The following is a 17,602-nucleotide window of genomic DNA, read 5'->3' on the forward strand; positions in this document are numbered from 1 at the left end:
TGTCACTGCAAAGTATAAATAGGCCCACTGACAGATTGTTTGGACGTTCATGCAGTCTGGCTATTTTGCGTCGTTTATTGACATATGGATTGGCGTGAATACTAAAAACCACATAATAAATGTTTCTTAAATCGAATGTTATGTTGGACAAATCACACCAAAAATAGAGGTCCAAAGCACTTAGACAATGGAATTTTTGTTTTTATTTCAACGAGCACACAAATCCTACTTCATTGAGTTTGAAAATAGACATTGATACTTTGCAGCTGATGTCACCAACATTGTGAAGCTGTGAAAAGCACTGCTCTGTCTGATCTCTATCCAAGTATACATGGGCAATATGGAGTAAAAAATATATCTTGAGATATCTGTACAAATGACCCCCAAAAACTAAACTTCAAAACAAAACCAAATTCACAAAGGTCATTTTGTGCAAAGAGGTAGAGCAGTTCATTAAAATCTTCTGCTAAATAAAACTCTAAACTTTACAACATATAAACCATAAAACTATAGAGCCACATCAGCCGTTTGATCAGATAATTCAGCTGTGATCACAACTTTTGAAAAAATTAAACCGTATTAATTAGCATAACTGTAAAACAACTCGCTCCTTGCTCCGCTGATGATCATTTCAATGAACCTGTGGAATGTGTGTTATTCTTCAGAAAGGCGCTAAGAGGTTCGTGCTTAAGTTAAATAGTTCATGTTTTAGCTTTTCACACAATCCACGTACGATGAATTTAACGTTTCCACACTATTTTACAGTTATTTCACTGCACTTTATTTATGTTTAAATTTTCTGACTATTGTTGAAATAAACTTTTAATTTACTAAACTTTATTTACATGCCACATAACCACTATAGAATAAACCACTCAGCCCGGTTTCTAATATATGTGTTGAATGCAGCTTTGCGTTACATTTGTTTAAACTGTCAAATTATTTTGATGTTAGTCATGAGTTTGAAAATAGACATTGATACTTTGCAGCTGATGTCACCAACATTGTGAAGCTGTGAAAAGCACTGCTCTGTCTGAAGCTCTGTTCTCAAAAGTAGCCCTGCAAAAAAATTATGCGAATATGTGAAAAATAACAAAAACTACTGCAAAACAAATATGCCAAATTCCACAAGGTCATTTTGTGCAAAGTGAGGTACTGTGACAGTTCATGTAGGAACTAAAGTGCTTCTACGCAAAAGACTTGTAATTTTCATTCCCGTACTCGCCCGCATCTGCGATAAACCTGCACATGTATGATCTCTGAAAACATCGCGACACAGACACAGAACAGACTCACCTTCACCATCAACACCCCTCTGTCACAGAAAGAACATCTATATTTCACTGAGTCATGTCCTTTAGTCCAACAGAAGCTGAAACGCATTAGCGCACAAGAGCGTTTTTTTTTTTTTATTTTCTCCGCTTAGTTTATGCAAATTAGCCATGCGGTTTTAAGTTTCGTTTCTGTGAGGCTTGTGCAAAGCTGCATTAAACACATTATAATGTCAAACAGGCTGATGTGGCTCTAGAGTGTTCATGGTTTATATGTTGTAAAGTTGAATTTATTTATGCAGATTTGTTATAGTAATAATAATGATGATACTTATATAAAACATTAATGATAGTATGAAAATAATGTAATAATGAATTCAAATGAAAATACCTCAAGTTGAAGGCTTTTTTCAGCAATTTTTAGGTGAGATTAAAAAAGAGATCAATTAGATTAATGAATTACAGATCATAATTAATTAATCTCTCAATTTTTTTTATCGCTTGACAGCACTAATTTGTTTTCAATTTACAGAAGCAAAACTTAAAACCACATGGCTCATTTGCAATAAACTTTGAAAAAAACAGCTTGCTCCTCGTGCAGGGTGAGTGGGGCGAGCACTGAGAAGGCAAACAAGCAAAGCGGCGAAATCAGAATTAAATATAAACTTTATATTGATATTTATGATATGTCAGAATCCATTTCGTGTTTAAAAAATATCTCAATATATTTTAAATATCAAGATATCGCCCACCCCATCCTCAATTTAGACCTTTTCTGTAGTTCGTTTTAACACAATCTGACCTGAAAGAGTCAATTTATCTGGAATAATAAAACCACTTGTAACTGAATAAATGTAAGGTAGAGCTGTTTAAAGTCATACTGTGGAGCATTCTAAGCAGAGCAATGACATATCCATGGAAACAAGCAGGTGACGGACCCCCAGACAAAAAGTTCCACAGTGCACCTTTAGTCTTAGTTCAGAAAAAAACAGACCGCTTAACAGAAGTGGACTTTTTGTTGTTAAATCAAACACCTAAACTTGACCATGAACACTCATATTGACCACAGGCTCCTGAAAATGCAGTGTTTAAATCCATTTTGTTTTTATCTTGACTCTTCAGACTTTCTTAAAACCTTTTTGCGTGTTTTGTGTTTATTAATGCGTGTGTTGCGTCACTATGGTAACTACTGAACTTTCCGCCGATAAAGATACACGCAGAACCCCCCGAGCATAATGTTACTGACATTTCTTGGCATTATATTACCAACAACTGTGTCTGTGCAGCCTACAAACATATAGATTTGTGTTTTTATTTTTTTATTTCGCACTTGTTTTCAAATTAATGAGACAGAACATTTCTATCTGTACAGACTGTGTGCGTTGCCGCTGTAAACACGTCACTCCTGGAATGGTCTGTGATAAGCCGCTTTCTATTTTAATCATATAATGTCAGTTTGTTGAAATGCATTAGTCCTTTTGTGACAGTATTTGGCCTGGAGCGGGCTGAGTGCACATTAATCACGGGAGTTCATGTTAAGAGTCAAAGAAGCCATGAACCCGCTCCATCACACGTCTCTGTCACAGATAAGGAGCCCACCGCGCATTTATCATCACCGTGAATATTTGGCAGTGGTGGATGAAACACTCCATTTTCTTAATTAAGTAAAAGCACAGATAGGAGCAAAAAGTTACTCAAGTGAAAGTATCACATGAAAAAAAGCTTCTTAAGTAAAACTATTGAAGTACCTGTTTAAAATGGTACTTTAAGAGGAAATTGTCACATTTTTATACAGCGCTTTTTTACCTTCAAGTATTATTGTAGTCAAAATCGCACTCATCAAGACCAAGACCTGTCCAAGACCACAGGGTCCCAAGACCAGGACAAGACCAAGACCTCTGAGGGTCAAGTCCAAGACAAGACCGAGACTTTGGAAGGTCAAGACCGAGACCATGACCCATTGAGACCAAATCAAGACCATCTTTGTAATTTTTGACTTTTTTTTTTTTTTTTACAGTTATTTTGGCACATATATATCAATGTTTTAATAAATTTATCTCCATTTTATCAATTGTCGAGTGTCAGAATTTGAGACCAAGACAAGACCATGTTCAAGTGCCTTCAAGACCGAGACAAGGCCGAGTTCAAACATGGTCGAGTCCGAGACAAGACCGAGACCACAGTCCATCGAGACCAAATCGAGAACATCTTTGTCATTGTGGACATTTATTTGTATTTTACACTTATTTTGGCACATATATATCAATGTTTTTATAAATCAATCTCCATTTTATCACTCGTCGAGTGTCAGACCTCGAAACCGAGATGAGGCAAAGTCCAAGTACCTTCAAGGCCGAGACGAGGCCGAGTCCAAGCGCCTTCAAAGCCAAGAAAAGGCCGAATCAAAACACAGTCGGAAGCACCTTCAAGGCTGAGACAAGGCAGAGTCCAAACACAGTCAAGTCCCAGACAAGACCGAGACCACAGCCCATCAAGACCAAATCGAGAACATCTTTGTAATTTTTTACCTTTATTTGTATTTTACACTTATTTTGGCACAGATATATCAATGTTTTTATATATCTATCTCCATTTTATCACTTGTCGATTGTCAGACCTCAAGACCGAGACAAGACCCAGTCCAAGCGCCTTCAAAGCCAAGAAAAGGCCGAGTCAAAACACAGTCGAAACCAAAACAAGACCGAGACCACAGCCCATCAAGACCAAATCGAGATCATCTTTGTAATTTTCGACATTTATTTGTATTTTACACTTATTTTGGCACAGATATATCAGTGTTTTTATAAATCTATCTCCATTTTATCACTCGTCGAGTGTCAGACCTCGAAACCGAAACGAGGCAAACTCAAAGTACCTTCAAGGCCGAGACAAAGCCGAGTCCAAGTGCCTTCAAAGCCAAGAAAAGGCTGAATCAAAACACAGTCGAAACTGAGACAAGTCCGAGACCACAGCCCATCAAGAACAAATCGAGATCATCTTTGTAATTTTTTACCTTTATTTGCATTTTACACTTATTTTGGCACAGATATATCAATGTTTTTATAAATCTATCTCCATTTTATCACTTGTCGATTGTCAGACCTCAAGACCGAGACAGACCCAGTCCAAGCGCCTTCAAAGCCAAGAAAAGGCCGAGTCAAAACACAGTCGAAACCAAAACAAGACCGAGACCACAGCCCATCAAGACCAAATCGAGAACATCTTTGTCATTTTTTACCTTTATTTGCATTTTACACTTATTTTGGCACAGATATATCAGTGTTTTTATAAATCTGTCTCCATTTTATCACTCGACAAGTGTCAGACCTCGAGATCAAGATGAGGCCAAGTCCAAGCGCCTTCAAGGCCGAGATAAGACCGAGTCCAAACGTGGTCATGTTCTAGACTAGACTCACCCATTCACACACAGGTGTACGCAGACACTCTAGGGGCAAGGTGGGTTCAGTGTCTTGCCCAAGGACACAACAACAGCATTCATCTGTCGGAGCTTGAATTGCAAAGCCAACCTGTGGGTCAGTGGATCTGACCGCTCAATCAGTGATGTTTATGTCGAGAGCAGGATTTGAACTGCCTTCTGATCAGTGGACACACTTACCAACTTTTTTTTTTTTTTACCAACAATTAAAGCATGTAATGTAGTAATTTTGATAAATAATTTAGCAGATTTTAAGTGGTTCAATTGATTTCTTAATTTTTCTAGCTGTTTTTATGTTTTTGTGTATTTAGTTTGCTCAAAATTGAAACACTAACTCAAATTAAATGAGCTAAAAATAAGTCAGAACTTTTTCTTTTTCAGCAGATCTCAAACCATAAAGTCCAGATCTAAAATGTAAAATGTGGTGGAGTAGAAAGTACAGATACCTGCTCTCAAATGTAGTATAGTAAAAGTAAAAAGTATCCACTGTAAAATATGTTTAAGTAAAGTACAAATACCTAAAACTTTTACTGACATATTTGTATTTGGACTTGAAAAAACCCTCCTCCTCCTTAGTGATTTCTACTGACAGAAAAACCAGAGACACATGTTACAGACTGTGGCTTGTGTGAAACAGTGTTAAGTCCCAAACTGCATCGGTCCCAGAGAGAAAAGACCGTGATTTACAACACGTTTGACCCCATTAACCCTCGGTGCACTTCTGTATCCAGCACAGAGGGGAGGCACTGAAGCTTTAAATTTATGTCAGGGGTAAAGAGGTAACGAGCTGACATTAAAGAGGGACTATGTAACTTTTCTGTTTAGCCAACTGCTTGTCACTTTGAATGTTCTACTTTATGGTATAAACATATCCACTTTCATTTATTCACTTGCGAAGAATTTTATTGGCAAAAAATACTTCGCTGGGTGGAGTTACCTGCTCCATGGAAGTGTCTTAAGTTTTATTCCAAACAACGTCTCCTTTCAAAACCTTTAAAGTTCAATATTTTGCACTTTTCAGCTTTGAACTTTTCAACTTTTTGTATTTTTTTGTGATTTTCTTGTGGACATTTGGACACAGCCAATGTTTAAAGGTCAATAACAACACACTATGACCTACTTAAGGCACTTTTTAGGGGTCACATCATTTTTAGGGGTGTCCGAATTTCCCACATTGCATCTTGGGTTATGTTTATACTGAAACGAATCACTGTATCACCGTATCGGAAATGATTTGCATCCAGACTAGGGATGGGCATGATTAATCGATTAATCGATAATTGATCATTAAGAATTTCATCGATTACGTTCATTTTAATCGACAAACCGAATGTAGGTTGCTGTGCGTAGCCTGACCAAACAGGGTCCGTACATGTAGCTCTTTGCACTCAGAAGGAGCGAGACACAAACAGTCGGTCAGTCTGCAACGCAAATGCGTATTTAACGATGACTTGTACAAGAAATTCCACGCTTTCCGTTGCGTTCGGGACAAGTGTGAGGCCATGTGCACAGTGTACAAAGCAGCACATATGTTTCGGTGTCCAGTGGAAAAAAGTTTTGCCAGGTGAGAGTCGCGCAATGTCGATGACGAGTCCCCACCTCCCTCCCCCCGTACGGTGTCCTGGTTTTGACAAACGCAAATATGGTCACACTAACCTGTATTCCACTGAGTCATGTCTTTTAATCCAACAGAAGTTGACCGCATCAGCGACACAAGAGCTGTAGTTTTATCTTCGCTTAGTTTCTGCAAATTAGCGATGCGGTTTTAAGTTTCGTTTCTGTGAGAGTTTGCGCAAAACTGCATTAAACACATTATAATGTCAAACGGATTGATGTGGCTCTAGAGTCGTTACGGTTTATATGTCGTAAAGTTGAATTTATGTATGCAGGTTAGTAGTGCAGATAGTAATAATAATGATGATCATTTTAATATAAACACGTTAATGATTAATCGATAATCGATCGTTAATTCTTCCGACGATCGATTAAGAAAATTTCATCGAATGCCCATCCCTAATCCAGACACGTCGTTTCTAGCAAGGTAGTTCTAGCTATGCTGTTTCCCGTTTGTCTATGGTTTGTTTAAACTGTTTTCCACAATAGCGTCACATAAACGATGTCACGAACCCAGCGAATCAGGAAGGTGCAAGTCACAGTGACGTGGTCCAATAAGGACGCAACTAGAGCTCCTACATCAGTGTATCAAAGTTTTCAGGCGTCCACACAGTGCTGTACAGTTTAGTACTCAGATGAATTAGTGGGAGCTGGCGACACCAGATCGTTTCGTCTCTGGAGCCGTTTTCAATCGGATTAGTGTGGATGAACACTGCATCCGCAACGAAAACGTACTAGTGGATGGGGCCTTGAAAAGTAGTGACTTGTATGATTGTTATTAGTCCATAAATACTTGTGTGTCAGTCTGATTTGAGAATTTTTTTATGACAGAAATTTTCAGAGTTTTCAGTTTTATCAGAGTTTAGCCTTGATTTTTATTTATTTTTTTCACTTAGACGCCAGAGTCACGAATGTAGTGAGCTGTGAGTCCAAATCTCTCTGTGAATAAGTGCACTAAAGATGGCGCTAAAGAGTGCAGGCTTGTGTAGTGAATGAGAATTTAGGGCTAGGGTGGACATTCAGATACAGCCACGATCTAGAGTACTTTGCTTTGGAACCTTTGCTTTCAGTACTTGACAGTATCACCATGTATGGAACCAGACATTATTTTCTTATTTTCCTGAAATACAGTGAATATTTCTAGCTCTAATTTCTTCCCAACAGTTGTAATGAATTCTATTTGATGACAAAAAAGGCTTAAAACGAGTCTGGTGATGATTTAACAACTTAAAGGTTGTATAGAGGATTTTTCAGGGAAGAGAAATACAGCGACAGTCCTTGTGCAGGCGTGACACTACCTTCCTCAGTAGAAACATCTCCTCCTCCCGCCTCTTTACTCTAGAAATCACGCTTGTTTACGTCCAGTGCGCGTTCAGAATCACTGTTGAAGTGACCCGTCTGGAAATAATTTATTGACCGACGCGTTAGTTTTTAGACCCTTCGTCTGCTTCATTCACGCCGTCGCTGGAAGAGATCTCCAAGAATCACCTCAGTTCGTCTTCGCTCTTCTTCGTCTTTCAGCGACCTCAAAAACGGACTTTCTTTTTGCGGCGAACTGGTCGTGGATTCTCGTCCGCCGTCTCGACAAACTTTGTGCAAACTGGAAGGAAGGAAGCTACAGTTTAAAAAAAGCCTCTAAACCACAGCATAAACCACATAATCCCCGCGCTCCGACGAGTCAGTTACACTAGGAAGTTTGATTGACGACCTAACAGCCAATAGAAAAAGAGGCAGCCTCGTTTTCTATTGGCTGATGTTTATCTGGCCTCACTACGTCCGTCAGTTCATAGATTTTCATTCTTTTTTTTTTTTTTTTTTTTTTTTGGTCATCATAATTCCAAGTCTGCTGTGTCTCTGTAATGGTATTTTAAACTTTTATTGACAATTTGAAACAAAAAAATTAAAATAAAATCCTCCATACAACCTTTAAAACCGCACAGTGTTTCTACCTATGATGCAACAATCCATGGAAAATTCATACCACATACTGTATTTTCTGACGCTTTGAAGCAAATTACTTTTTACAGATGATTACTAAAACCAGCGTGAAAGAAGCTAAATACAACTACAGATGTGTTTTGGATGAAGGAAAATGTTTCGATTTTGTTTAACGTGTCCTTTAAATATTGTTTGTGTCGTCCAGGTAGTCTCCATCCTTTGTTTAAATATTGTATTACTTTATTAAACTGTATTATACCGCGATGCTGTGTATGTATTTCCGTAGCTGTGATAAAAGCGCGTACAGTAGCAGGTTGGAGTGGATGTGTGAGTTTATGTGTTTTATTTGGAGCTGAGGTGGAGCAGAGCAGGATGTGGGGCAGGTACAGAGGCCACTGCTGCTCGGGGCTCACACAGTTGCATCAGGACCATGTTTATTTCATAACAGCTCTGCCCCAGACTCCCCGGCTGTCAGTCTGAGAGATGCACCCCTCTCTCTCCTCTCTCTTTCTCTCCCCCAAGCTCTCTCTATCTCCCCATCTCTCTCTCTCTCCTCTCTCTCCTGCCTCTGTTCTCTTTCACTCCCCATCTCTCTCTATCTCTCTCCTGTGTCTGTTCTCACCCTTTCTCTCCCCCCCTCTCCCTTACTCTTCTTTCTCTCCCCATCTCTCTCTCTCCTGTCTCTATTCTCTCTCTTTCTCTCACCCACCCTTTCTCTCTTTCTCTCTCCCCTCCTCTCCCCCTTTTCTCCTCTTTCTCTCACCCACTCTCTCTCCTCTCCTCTCTTTCTCTCCCACCTCCTCCCCCCTTACTCTTCTTTCTCTCCTCTCTCTCTCTCCTATCTCTGTTCTTTCCTCTCATTTGCTCTCTCTCTCTCTCCTCTCCTCTCTCCCTTTTCTCCGTTTTCTCTCTCTTCTCTCTCCTCCCTCTCTCCTGTCTCTGTTCTCTCTCTCTCTCTCTCTCTCTTTCTGTCCTCCTTCTCTCCCTCTGCTCTCTTGCCCTTCTCCCATCTCTCTCTTCTCTCTCCTTTCTCTCCTCTCTCCTTTCTCTCTCCTCTCTCTCCTTTAACTCTCTCTCTCTCTCTCTCTCTCTCTCTCTCTCTCTCTCTCTCTCTCTTTCTCTTCCACTCTTCTCCTCCCCTTCTCTCCTCTCTCTCTCTCCTATCTCTGTTCTTTCCTCTCATTCGCTCTCTCTCTCTCCTCTCCTCTCTCCCTTTTCTCCATTTTCTCTCTCTTCTCTCTCCTCCCTCTCTCCTGTCTCTGTTCTCTCTCTCTCTTTCTCTCTTTTCTGTCCTCTTTCTCTCCCTCTGCTCTCTTGCCCTTCTCCCATCTCTCTCCTCTCTCCTTTCTCTCCTCTCTCTTTTCTCTCTCATCTCTCTCCTCTCTCTCCTTTAACTCTCCTCTCTCTCTCCTCTCTCTTTTCTCTCTCATCTCTCTCCTATCTCCCTCCTCTCTCTCTCCTTTCTCTCTCCTCTCTCTCTCCTCTCTCTCCTCTCTCTCTCCTCTCTCTCCCTCTCCTCTCCTTTCCTCTCTCCTCTCTCTCTCCTCTCCTTTCTCTCTCCTTCTCTCTCTCTCCTCTCTCATTCTCCTTCCTCTCTCCCCACCACACACTGTACACCTGCTGCTTGTGTCTCCTCTTCCTCCTCTTCCTCTTCCTCCTCTTCCTCCTCCTGCTGCTGTTTCTGTCGGGGGTAAAAATGCACCAACAGCCGTTCAGCTCCAGAGCTCCTGCCCTCACAGGCGCCCACGACAAATCCCCGTTTAAGGTTCAGTCCCGGGTAATGTCTGTACCAGACCGAGAGATGAATACAAAATATGTGACCAACGTTTTACAGTGAAAAAATAAAGTCCAAAAGTTCTATGACGTCATGAACTAAAGACCTCCACCAAGGCTTTACTTTAAAACGGTGATTCATCTTTGCCTCTTTCTCGTACATAATGTTTTGTGTGCAACAAGCGGTTTAACAATATTGGAGCACAAAAGTGAAATCAAAGAATATAATTTGTTTCAAGCCTAAACTTTATTTTAGTTTGTTTTGTCATTTCAGATTTTTATTTATTTAATTAGCTATTCATTTTGGTCTGGATTCTCTAATAAAACCAACCAAAGACAATTATTATGAGCTGACAACTGTAGTTATTTGTATTTTAAAATGTGCACTTGTTGACCAGCGCTGAAACAAATCAATCTGTCTGGTCATTATCAGATTAAATTTTATTCACTCAAAGCCAAATATTTCACTGAACACTTTTACTCCTTTTCAACAATCCATATATTACAGATTCTTGGTCAAATTATTCTGACTCTGGCTTGATAAATTCTACATTTATATTGAAACTTTGCAGGGGCATCACTCTGGGGGTGTTCTGCATGTACCGGCATGGGCAGAATGTTCACCAGTTACCATGGAGACCCACTACACACAGATTTAAGGAGGCAAAACTAGGGTGACCAGAATTTCAAAATAAAAAACTGGGACATCCCCGTTTTTTTTAGTGGTTTGGTAATAATACAATTGTGAAACGAGTGCGTCATTAAGGAAAACTGTTCCATTCGTGACTAATATGTGAGTCAGTATAGTCAGATTTTCTTTGTGTGTCGGTCATTTTTAAGAAGCTTTTATGTATTTTACCGAAACAAATTACAATTATGTCTCTGCAGATTTCAAATTGGTCAAAAACAGGGACACTTGGGACATTTCTTGTATAAAACTGGGACAAATCACTGGTTTTGGATAAATCTGCTGGGACAGGTGACACAGGGCTCAAACTGGGACCGTCTTGGGTAAATAGGGACGTCTGGTCACCGTAGACAAAATACAAAATGTGATCAGTATGAGCGTTCGTGGTCCTGTTGGCAACAAAAAGCCAAGAGTGACTCACTGAAAAACTGTTGGTTAATACCAGCTAATTTGAAACTATCGTAATTTCCGGACTATAAGCCGCTACTTTTTTCTCACACTTCGAACCCTGCGGCTGATATATGGATGAATTATTTGTTTGGCACATTGTCCATTCATATATACGGTCTACGGTTTGGCAACACAGCGGATGTGTGCAGGCTGAGTGCAGAAAACGTCGCTGTCTGTGCAATTAACACATAAATTTAGGGTTCTCATGAAGTTACTACACCAGCTAGAGATGTTATCAGTGCACTCAAATAGTTTATCGCCGTGTGACAAAATAAGTTAATGATGTTAAATGAACATTAGTGAGGGGGATTCATCTTACCTGTATGTGTAAATGACGAGAAGAAACGTCTCAAACTTCAGTAGTTTAACATCCATTCATACCTAATTGATAGAACTATTCCCGCCCCCGAGAGAGTCTGAAATCTGCTGAAATCCTACAAGACACCGACACGATACAGACAGGACAGCGGCTCTTTCTGCAGGAGACATGCGCAGTAGAGCCCAGGGAGAAACGGGGGTGATGCGCCGAGGAAGATTCTAGTTTGATTGTATTTTGAACAGTTATTTTGCGCTTCATGCACACACCATCCTCATGGAAAATACACCAAGAAAGGCAGACGATGCGGCTTTTAAGTTAACGGGGACTGATGTCGCTGTCGAAGAAGGAAATCGAGCTGCTGCACGTGAACTCGGCATCAGTGAGTCGATGGTGAAATTTTGGGAACGGCAGTGTGACAAACCGGCTCAATGCAAAAAGACGACAAAAACTTTTCAGAGGTGATTAAAGCAGACGGCCCGAACTTGAAAACATTATTGAAGACACCTGCGGCTTATATTCAGGTGCGCTCAATAGTTGGGAGAATACAGTAATGTTATTTGAGAGACACTTGTTTAACAGCACAAGTTCTTTCCGGCTGTATTGCGTTAAAATAATAAAGTCTAACGAAGTCTCAGACAGACAGAACATGCCTACAGATAGCGTCACACCCCCTGCTGCAAAGTACCAACAGGAGTAGAGACATGACTATCCACATAAGACAGACACAACTCAAACATGTACGAATAAAACAAATGAGTCTTCAGACGCAGACGCCCCTTCTCCACATGTGTGCGCATTAGAAAAGCAGCTGAAGACATATTATTGTAAGCAGAGGGTCAGCAGGGGTCAGGCTTTTAGTTGAGTGCAGGGGTCAGCGAGGCACATTAGGCTTAATATAACAGCTAAGCATCCATCAGCAGCACTATCCCTCACTGCTCCCCCGGTACCCGCGATGAGAGACGTGAACTGGGCCCGGATACAGAGACCTTCCCCCCTCCTCGCTCTCCTCTTCCTCCCCGGGGTCCACCTCAGTCTACCCCTCTGTCTGCTCATGTGGAAAACAGCCTGTCCCCAAACTCCAAGGTATTTCCCTTCAAGCTATAAAAGCCATTAAGCATAAGCAGATTGGGTAGAGGGTCCAAATAGAGTGCTCAAGTCAAAGAACCACTCATTAATATGATTTTCAAGTCAGCAGACAGTAACTACTAGAATAACTGAAATACCATGATATCGTATCGTCAGAAGTCTCGCAGTAATATCGAGAGCTGTCACAATATATCGAATTATGAGTTCCTTTGTTCTTTAGTAGGAACCAGGGGTGGGACCAAGTCTTTGTTTTGCAAGTAAGTCTCAAGTCTTTGACCTTAAGTCTGAGTCAAGTCCTAAGTCAAATACAGGCAAGTCCAAGTCGAGTCTCGAGTCACTGGCCCATAAGCCCAAGTCAAGTCCAAATCATCTGCTCTGAGCTTCAAGTCATTTCAAGTCTTTAAACCAAAAAAACAAATATATCTTAGATTTTTGCAATTTATATACATTTTAAGATAAATTAAAAAATGATAATATGTTAATATTTGAGCATTTATAGAGTATACAAGAGTTGTGGAAATGAGTTTTTTTTTTTTTTTTCTTTTTAAATGTCTTGACAAAATATTAGAGTGGTCAGAATAAAAAGAATTCAGATTTAAAAGTGCTTCTCAAGTCACATGCCTCAAGTCTGAGTCAAGTCCCAAGTCACTGACCTTCAAGTCCAAGTCGAGTCTTAGTCTATTTTATCAAGTCAAGTCTCAAGTCCTAAAAATAGTGACTCAAGTCTGACTTGAGTCCAAGTCATGACTTGCAAGTCCCCACCTCTGGTAGGAACAGCTAAAAAACATAGGGAACTACATATCCCATGATTTTTCTTTTTTTTTGTTTTTTTTCCATTTCAGCACAGACAACATGAAGAAATATGTTTTTTACTTGAATTTTTGTGATTGTGACAGTAATACTTTGCATCAAAATCTTGTCAAGGTATTTTAAAAGCAAAAAAGTGCCCAAATATGTGCCACTTCAAAATATCGCAATAAATATTGTGTCATGAGATGCATATCGTGATACTATCGTACCGAGAGATTTGAATATACAGTGATACAGTATCGATATTGTGGGCTGCTTTATCGATATATCGGCAAGAGTAATTTTAGGTATATTTTATTAAATTAGTTTGTGTAAGAGCTGCAATTGTGTTGACATTTTCACTGTTTTGATAAGTAAAATGGGCATTTTTCATAGTTCCTTTGCACAAACTTAGTGGCCTTAGTAGAATTTTCGTATCACAGCCATGATGTAGGCTTTGTTTTTCACTGAACTGTATCGAATCGATTTGAAATATATCGTATCAAATCGTATTGAAATTGCACTGTATTGAAAAATGTATCAAGGGATGTATCGTATCAGCCACTTAATGATACCCAGCCCGAGTTATGTCTATTATAATTTGTACTGTACTGTTTTTTGTTTTGTTTTGTTTTTTGTGAAACTTTGACACAATAAAGTGTTTTTTTTTGTAACTAATACTATAATATATATATATATATATATATATATATAATATATATATATATATATATATATATATATATATATATATATATATATATATAATTTGTCTTGGATGTTCCATGGTATGGCATTAAGGCAACTACCAAATAGTGGAGTAAGAATGCATGTTTTTAGGGTATTTCAAGCTATATTGTAATTTAATAAATGCAAGATAAATATTTGTTTAATGCCATACTATGGAACACTCCAGACAAAGCAGTAACATCACCATCGAGACAAGCATTTGGTGGATATCTTACCAAAAAAAAAAAATGACATGATGCAACTTTAAGTCTTCATTTATTTTCGACACAACACAGATCACTACTAAACAGTGGTTAGAGACACACAATCTCAGTTACAAGTAAAAAGAAAGATTTGTTCAAAAAGTAGAAGAAAAATGTTACAGTTTGGGTTGTTCATACCAAAAGTTTTATGGCGTCTCCCCTTTGGACTGTTTGAGGAGACTGGGGGCGGGGCTAATGTAAAATAGACTTGTCAGGGCCTTGTTATGGTCAGGGAGGGCTCCGCTTTGGACGCCCTGGCAGCCTCTGGGGCCCCGGGGCCAGTGTGATTCATAACTGGAAACAAGACAGAACAGAGAGAGAGGGAGAGAGAGAGAGAGGGAGTGCAAAAGAGAGGGAGTGAAAGAGATGGAGTCAGGGAGAGCAAAAGAGAGAGATGGAGAGAGAGAAAAAGGGAGACAGAGTGAGAGGGAAAGAGACTGAGAGAGGGAGAGCAAAAGAGAAAGAGGGAGAAAGAGTGTGGAAGAGAGATACACACACAGAGACAGAGACCAAGAGATTGAGAGTCACAGAGAGAGAGAGAGAGAGAGAGTAGAGAGAAAGAGAGAGAGAGAGAGAGATAGTCGGAGAAAGAGAGAGAGAGCCAGACAGACAGAGAAGGAATCCAAACAGAGGATCCTGGTTCACATGTATCTATGAAATGTTTCCAGACAGCAGTGGTGTATGGGAGACCAATGTTACAGTTGGAAACAGAAGAGTAGATTGAAAAAACATATTCCTGCAATTTTATTCGACTACCAAAAGTATTGTTAGTTGCAGCCAAGGGCTGTATATTAATGGACATAGTTGGCCCGCTAGCCACTGTTTTCCAAACAGGAAGTGTGCATGGCCACAAAGTGGTTCCACTGATCTCTGGTTGCAACTGACTTCTACTGAAAAATTGTCGCATCTCTCTGTGTACCTGCGGCTGTCAGCCTCGTCAATCTGATCTTAAAATGTTTGTATTAACTCACTCTACATGATCCTGGGGTTTTTATTCCACTATTTTGTCCATAAATCAAGTTAGAACTGACAAATCCAGTGCCTGCTTTCTCCAAAGTCGTTCCTCCCAGCGTTAGTAACAGATTGATTGACAGCGTTGTTGCTAAACGCTCACACCAATATGAACGAAGACTAAAGGTGCACTGTGAAACATTTTGGCTGGGGTGTGTAAAATACCTCAGTCGTCCAGGTAAAATCCATGGCATGGTCTGGTCAGATGCTGGTGGACACTTTCTTATATCTGCTTGAAGGGAGGAGCTAACTACAATGAATCTACTCTGAAACTAACACATCTACTTGTTTACAGTTTCTGGTATTTAGCTCAGCCTATTGAACTTGCACTGAGTGTGGGGTCATATTAGCATAATCATTCAGGGCCATAGTGGCTGTCCCTATTGTTTTCTTTACTGGTTTTGATTTAGATTTGAGGATCATTGCTCTGCTTAGAATGTTCCACAGTGTGACATTAAACAGCTCTACTTTACATTTATTCAATTACAGGTGGTTTTATTGCTCAAAAATATCTAGAAAAACAGGCATTCGGTTTGGTCTCAATGATGATAGAAAGGTTTAATACCAAACTGTGAAGCATTCCAGACAAAGCAATAACATCTCCATGGAGAAAAGCATTTGACGGACTCTCCACCAGAAAAGTTACACAATGTTCCTTTAAATGTACGGACTTTAAGGTTTGGACACAGTGTAAATACTCTGATTATTGACTGAAAAAACAAAATACACTCACTGAAAACACTCGTCTTTATTGGCAGCATAGGTTGAGGTACATTCACCCTGCTCCTTTATCCTCCTCTTCTCCTCTTCCTCTCCTCCTCTTTCCCTTTCGTCTTCCTCCTCTCTTCCTCTCCTCCTCCTCCTTTTCCTCTCCTCGTCCTCCTCTACTCCGTCACTGTCATTACCCGCTTCATCCCGCCCGCTCTCTTCTTGCCCTCATTATTTTCCTCTCCTTCCTTCCTCCTTCCTTCCCCGCGCAGCATTGATTGGCATGAACCAATTTCTAAAACTTTAATTTACACTAAACCCCAAGGAACACATCGCCTCCAACTGTTCTCGAGTCTGACTCAAAGTTGCCAACGAGCGAGAGTCGTAATGATACCGAATGAGGAGTGAATTTTATATTTGAATATTATAAACATTAGCTGGAGGTACATTTCCTTGCTCCATTGCCGAACAGAGCTTTAATTACTACAACGCTGGAATTTTTACATTTCTGGGACCTAAATTATGAAGCCAACAAATTAATAAATAATGAGGTTTTGCATGGAGTAATTGAGTATAAACCAGTCTGTCCAATAACAGGCATTATCTATGGACAGCACTGGGCTTGTGGCTCACTTCCCCCGTTCCATACACTGCCAAATAACACATTCAGAGGTTAAAATGACTGGATTTTGGAACAGTCTCTTTGTCTAGATTATTTTGAGTTATTTAGGTAGTATGTCTATTTGTTTTTTAAAGGTCAAATATTACATAAAATTGAATCTTGTGAGCTTTAAGGCATGTTAAAGAGAGGTTAAACACCTTCCAAAGCTTTACTCCGCCCTTAAGCAAAATCTGAAAAATTCTCCAAAGTGGGCGGTACCTGGCGGGTTGGGAGGAGCGATGATTGACATATGACTGACAGCCACAACAATCCAACATGATGCGGATCGGTGTGCTCTGGACTTTGAAACAGTGCGGACATTTGTGCTTGGATCACGGCGTTTGCCTTTTCTCCAGACACAGAGGGACATCGCAGTGATCAGCGGTGCCAGGTCGGGGCGGGGCTGAGAGGGCCTCTTTACGTACCGCCCGTAGACGGGGAGTCAGCGTTTCAGATTTATGCAGCTAAAACCTGGAACAGTCTTCCTGAAGATGTGAGACAGGCCTCTACTTAGGCTACGTTCAGACTGCAGGGCTTAATGCTCAATTCCGATTTTTTTCTGAAATCTGATGATTTTGCGAGGTCGTTCACATTTCCAATTAAATGCGACTTTTGTGTGACTCCAGTTTGAACAGTAAACGGCCCGAAAGTGTCCCGCATGCGCACTGGAGACACAATGACGTCAACCGCAGCGAGCGTGCTCTGTGTTTACAGAAGTTGTCCAAACATGGACACGCGAGCATTGAGCACCTGGAGATTTTAAAGTTTCTCTCGTACCGGAGCCAGAACATGAACAACTTACTTGTTTTAAGGAGATTGAGAAGGAGAAGGTCGAGGTTTTTTGGCCGTGGCGTTTTGTGGGGGCA

The sequence above is a fragment of the Boleophthalmus pectinirostris genome, unplaced genomic scaffold (assembly GCF_026225935.1).
Source record: "Boleophthalmus pectinirostris isolate CB_2022bp ecotype Guang Dong unplaced genomic scaffold, ASM2622593v1 HiC_scaffold_15, whole genome shotgun sequence".
Taxonomy (NCBI): Eukaryota; Metazoa; Chordata; class Actinopteri; order Gobiiformes; family Gobiidae; genus Boleophthalmus; species Boleophthalmus pectinirostris.